Source organism: Onychomys torridus, chromosome 13, assembly GCF_903995425.1.
Source record: "Onychomys torridus chromosome 13, mOncTor1.1, whole genome shotgun sequence".
NCBI lineage: Eukaryota > Metazoa > Chordata > Mammalia > Rodentia > Cricetidae > Onychomys > Onychomys torridus.
The window spans coordinates 40,801,866-40,808,088 of record NC_050455.1 but is presented as its reverse complement, the minus strand read 5'-3'; the positions used below and the strand labels follow the sequence as shown (position 1 = coordinate 40,808,088).

At 40.9% G+C, this 6,223-nt stretch overlaps 1 pseudogene; it reads right to left on the bottom strand.

The window, feature by feature from the left end:
- Positions 1–898: 898 nt before the first annotated feature.
- LOC118595073 lies at positions 899–999 on the bottom strand (annotated as a pseudogene).
- Positions 1,000–6,223: the final 5,224 nt, after the last annotated feature.

Here is a 6,223-nt window from a genome sequence, read left to right as displayed (position 1 = left end):
GGTTTCCCCTGGTCCTTCCATTTTGATGTTCTTTTTTGTGTGGTTCTTGCCACTGGACAAGGGGTTCATGTTTTTACCTAAATTAATTTATGTGGTTCCTTCTTGGCACACCTAACAAAGTCTTGCTTTCTATGTCCATGCATATTATTTATATGATTTATATCCCTATTAAAGAGAAACAAAGAATGTCATCAACATTCAAACAGCTAAAAGACCCAACTGCTGAGTAAACCAATTGGGATGTATGTATGTACATATGTATGTATGTATGTGTGTATGTATGTGTGTATCCATCTACCTATCTGTATGTGCATACACATGTTGTTATTGTTATTTAGAATTAAATACTAGAGTTATCCAGTCAAAGGGGGTATGGGTGGAGATTAAAAGACAAAGGCAGTTTTGAGTGTAAACAGATCAGTTAGCTGAAGACCTCCAGAAGTAACATTTGTAAATCACCTTTGAGAAGAATCTTGGGGAATACTCTATTTGCTTTCTCAAGGTTCATGAGATATGAAGTGTACCATATTAAAAAATGCTAAACTACGAATTTTCTGAAAAATTTCTCTATGATAATTAAGGGACGTTTCTGTTTTCATTTTCAAATACCAGATGATAAAGTGACATTTTTCTATTTGGGACAAAAACAAAGACTGTATAACAGAAATGAGCACAAGCATAGAGGAAATATTAACAAACAAGCAAAATCAAAATGACAGGAACTAGAACACTCTGCCACAGCAGCTGTTTGGACTCTAACCCTGGCTCCACAGATTGATCCTGTTCCAGGGGAAATGAGAGTTCAAACAGGGAATTTCTTTATTACTGTCTGCCCTGCCAGTACACAAATCTCAGGCAAGCAGTATTATTTTTTTGATGCTACTGTATGGAATTTCTAGAAACTAGTTAGTAACTTATTCTTTTAAAATTTGTGCAGGGGCCATGCTAATCTTCTTTGTATCGTTCCAATTTTAGTATATGTGCTGCCGAAGCGAGGGCCAGGGTTTGAACCAAGGTGTGAGCTGGGATAGCCTCACACTCTGCAGAGTCTTCGGAGGAAGTATTATTTGCTCCTTCCATTTTTTGATGGCCTAGGAGTTCAGTTCAGCGATCAGAACTTCTGGGTGAACTCTGTTTCTGCCTGTGTGGGTGTATTGACTCTTCCTCAGTTCTCTGTGTAATGAAATGCCTCTGGGACTTCTCTGTGATGACATTTAGGACTCCTAGATAATTCAGGGCAAACTCCTCCTCAAGATCCATAAAAAATCATTTGTTTATGTGTAGAAGGCCCTTATCTAAATGAGATAACACTCACAATTCCAGATATGAGGCCATACATCTATGACACTAGTTATTTTTTCCTCCCTCCCTCCCTCCCCCCTTCCTCCCTCCCTCCTTCCCTTCTTCCCCTCTTTCCTTTCCTCCCCCCCTCCCCCTCTCTTTCTTTTCTTTTCTTTCTTTCTTTCTTTCTTTCTTTCTTTCTTTCTTTCTTTCTTTCTTTCGTTTGTTCTTTCTTTCGTCTTTAGAAGTATGGCTTTAAATCTAAGAGCACAATGAGAAAAATAACTGTTTTGTTTTGTGGAACTTTCTTTATAATTTGGCCTTTACAGCATTTGATATGTAATCAGCTACAGGCTTGATGACATGGAAAGATGCAGGTGATCATGTCAATTTGTTAATTTGATTGGGTGATTAAACAACCACCCAATAGTGATTTAGTAATTGATTAACAACCCAGGATTGTGGCCTTTTGCCATTGTCTTTTTTTCTCAAAATTAGAGAGAGAGAGAGAGAGAGAGAGAGAGAGAGAGAGAGAGAGAGGAGAGAGAAGGTGTCTTACTTAACCACTCTCCATTTTGTTGGTGACTCAGGTCTCTCATTGACTCTGGAGAGCACTGATTCTTCTAGCCTGGATGGCCAGATAGTCTCGGGACTCATTTCTCTCTCTCCCTCTCCAGAACTGGGATTACAGGTGTATGAAGCCATGCTCAGTGTTTTACACAGGTACTGGGGATCTAAACTCAAGACTTCATGCTTGGACAGCAAGCACTTTACTAACTGAATCCTAGAACCCTTAATATTTTTAAAAATTACTATGATCATTAAATTAAATCTTGTGTTTTATTATCAATAACTTTTTGCAATATTTGAATATAAAAATGAAAGTTATGTATAGGCAGTAATAAATGAAGTTACAACACAGCACCTCTCTAACATGGGGAATAAATTAAAGTAAGCTCTCAAAGACACCTCATTGTCATTTTTCATCTTGAATTTTTTTTTTTAATCAATTCATGCATTTACAATATGACTTCAGATGACACCATTGCTTTAAGGATATGAAAACATGTTTAGGTTTTGCTTTTGCTCCCATGACATCCTATCACTAGCCTTCAAAGACTACCAACATGAAACACATTTCCCAGAAGGTCATTGCGCAGAGAAACAATAAATATCTGAAGCCCACATGTAAGTTTTTGTAGTATTAAATTCTGGTATGCACTTTCAGAATTCCATGAATAAACAGCTTCACATAAAAGGGAATGAGGGCTTTTTCTTATGATGAATAACTTCTTTTGGAAGCAAAGATGAAAGAAATGGGAGTCAGCGTGAGCTCTCGAGACTCACGGGAGAATTCTCAGGTTTACAAAATCAAAATGGGAAGTCCGGTCAGAAGAATGCTGAGAAAAGACAGATGTGTCCGTGACAGAGGGAGGAATACAACTTCTACTCCATCCCATAACACACACACACACACACACACACACACACACACGAGGGAGGGAGAGAGAGTGAGTGGACACTGTTACAACACATTAGTTAGCCCACAAATAATGTCATGTATATGTTACTAATTGTTGACAAAGCTGTACTTTGATCCGTTTATAGGTGAATATAACTGACTGTGTGAAAGTTTACCTCACACAGGGCCTTTGCTGCAGCTTTTGCTTTTCCCCCTTTTCATCGACAGGCACTGAAGACACCTGTTGAGACAAAAGAAGTGGACTGGTCTAATGAAAAGGTTAACATCATAGGTATTGGGAGTGTACTATCTCTAAGAGAAAAAGAAGCAGGTAGCTTAAAACGTTTGCTAACTGTACCTACAAAAAAGCATCAACAGACAAACGGATTCAGCACCCACATTAACATGGTCCATAATATGACTTCCTCTACACGCTTGAATATTTTAAACGTATTGCCTAATAGCTACACGAATTTATTTATACTGAGAGGGGCAGAGGAAGACAGTCTTTAAAAATGCTATTGGATTTTGCTCTTGAAATCCTATCACGGACTGAAACATACATAGAGAAGACAACAAAATATTTGACTCAAGGTGGTGTTCCCCATCATCTGCTTGAGGCACTTTTGCTCCCTTGGTATAGAGACTTTGAGTAGTCAGGGAAAAGTGTGCCCAGTGCTAGCACCTGGCCACTGTAGTAGCCTTCTGCTCCTGGCACCAGCGAGCCTGGCTCCTGAGTGTGTGAGCTGCAGCGGATGGTGCCTGTGAGAGGGGAGGTATGGCTCTCACAAAGGCCTAGGCTTTGGGCCTAACTCTTAGCCCTACAGTGAGAGCTACAAGTGTTAGAGTCGTCTAGGTGGAGCAAGATGCAATTCCCCAACCCACAGCGGCAACACCACAGCTGCTAGCTAGGGCTAGGGCTCTGCTCTGTTATTAATGAGGTGACAGCCATCCCGTCTCTATCTCCACTGCAGCTGTGTTTTTGGTTTCTGCTCTTACACTTCTCCAGTGCTCTGTAGCCCTTGCCCCAGCTTCAGCTCTGGTCACCTCTGGTTCCTGAGTTTGCACCTCTTCTGTAACTGCCACAACCACCCTGATGTCTCCATTTCTGCCACTTTCTTGGTGTGATTAGCTGAGCTCACTCTGCTAAATGCAGGCATGGAAAGAATTAAAACAAGTCTTCACTTGTCTTTGGGCTTACTCTGCGGCAATGTGGTGGGGATGGTGACCGAAGAGAGTACCTATCAGCGGGCTCACAATATGAGCTAAATACTCAGCTCCATAAAGTCAGAAAATTTGCTTTTATGTTCTAGTAGGCCTTTGTACAAATTAAGATTTCCTGATTATTCTGATCATTGAGATTTCCCTTCTGCCTTATTCACCATAGTCCCTCTGCCAGACCATTCGGGACAGGACACCTCCCTGCTCTGTACCTAATAGAAGCGGTTTTAGGGAAAGTCTGGCACAACCTGTAAAATCCATGGCTGTGGTTGCACCTTCAAAAGCATGAGGAAGCACTTGTGGTTGCCATGCAGCTTTGTCAAGACATCCATAGAGTGTTCAGAAAGGCCACTGCTGGTTCAGAGGCACTGAGGCTGGCTGCTTGGCTGGCAGCCCTTTCATTTAGTCAGATAAGGTGAGTCTCACTGCTGACAGGGAATCAAGGCACTCCATTCTCCTCCCTGCTTACAGGAAGAAAAAAGAGCATCACCAAGTGGGCTTGCAGTCAAAACTCATCACTGTCTTTGAGAGTCCTTCTTAAACAGCATTCAATGCTGATTTAACGATGTTCAACCTCTGCCCTAGATGCAGACATGAGCTGCTCTCTTCTGTCTCACTGGTCATTCAGTCTAATATAATCATGAATGAACCTTTCAAATTGAACACCCAGGAGTGGCTAGGATGTGGAAGGAGCAGGACGGTGTCAGATTCATGCAGCATCTTCTGGAGTATTTCTGATCTCAGTTGGGTGTGGCTACATTGTGTTCCATCTGCCTGTTGATGGTTTCATCATATGTAGTGGAAAGGTATTTTCCAAATGCCTTAGACTCCTAATGTGACAACCAAGTCTTTAGTCTGTTAGTCTCCTGGTTTTGCCCCTGGACTTTCTTCTTTCACCTCAGAAATCTACAGGAAAGTTCTATAGGCTGTCTTCCGTGTATTCATGAGATACACGGCAACCTTTAGGTTTCTGTACCCTAGGCCACACAGATAACAAAATGGCTTTGTCTTTATCTCAGTTTATTTCACTCAAGCTAATATTTTTAATATTTGTCTAGTTATTAATTAAACTTTAAACATGTATACTGTATTTACATCATTTCCTCCATGATGTCTCCCCATGGCCATTTTTTCTTTGAATGCACACATACACACACACACACACACACACACACACACACACACACACACACACACCCTTGTATATGTACAAACTGCTGACTCATTCAGTGTTGCTTACAAGTACATGTACATGTTTTAAGGCTGTCTACTTGGTTTTGTTATCTAATACCAAGTGCTTTTGTTTTTTGAGATAAGGTCTCCCTATGAAACCCACATGAGTCTTGAACTGAAATCCTCCTGCCTGTTTCCCAAGTACTGCCTAGCATGCCTGGCATCACTCAGGTTATACTGGTGTAGCTTGCTTGGGGATACTGTATTTCTAGAGTCTCCAATTTCCTTCAAGCATAGTAGCACAACTTCCTTTTTTAGAATTTGGACAATGAGAAAAGATTATGAAGGCATGTGTTTGGGTATTTATTTCTGTCTGAACTGAAACCTCACCACTTTCAGCTTCCTATTTGACTAATGTCTCCCTAAAATAAAATTCCTGTATGGAAGCCATTAGGGAGTCATCCTGATTCCAAAATGGCAGCTAAGATTAGACATTGTTTTCTTCTCACAGTGCTCCACCTTCAAACCTATGGTCTACTGCAGAGAGCTATCTCTTCTTTTCTTTCCATGTTCTTCTATGACACCCAGAGTCCTCTCTGACCCTCATTTAGTCAGCCTTAGAAAGTCACATGGACAGTATAAATGAGAAAGATACACTTAAATAATTCAAATTGCACTGTTTTCCTTATAATGGAAGAGGACACCCTCCACTAAGACAATCCAATAGGCTATCAGAGGGTTGGGAGTGGTTGGTTGGTGGTGTTAATCATGAGCTTTTGATACCAGGAAAGCAGAGAAGATATACCTGCCTTTAGTTTTTATTATTTATGTAACTTATTGATATTTTCAGCATAAATTTGGTTTCTTTTGATAACTTTAAGAAGTTTGCTATGTCACTTCTGAGAAATATTTTAAAGCTGAAAGTTGGCATTGAGTTGGGTTTGCACGGTAAGTCTGATCCTGAGGTTGAGGTGATGGGAAGGCTCGCCCCTCCTGCTCCCTCCCACAGTAGTGGATATTGAACCCAGGGCCTGGGCATGCTCAGCAAGCATTCCTAGCACTCGGCTTCATCACCTGTCTTTTTCC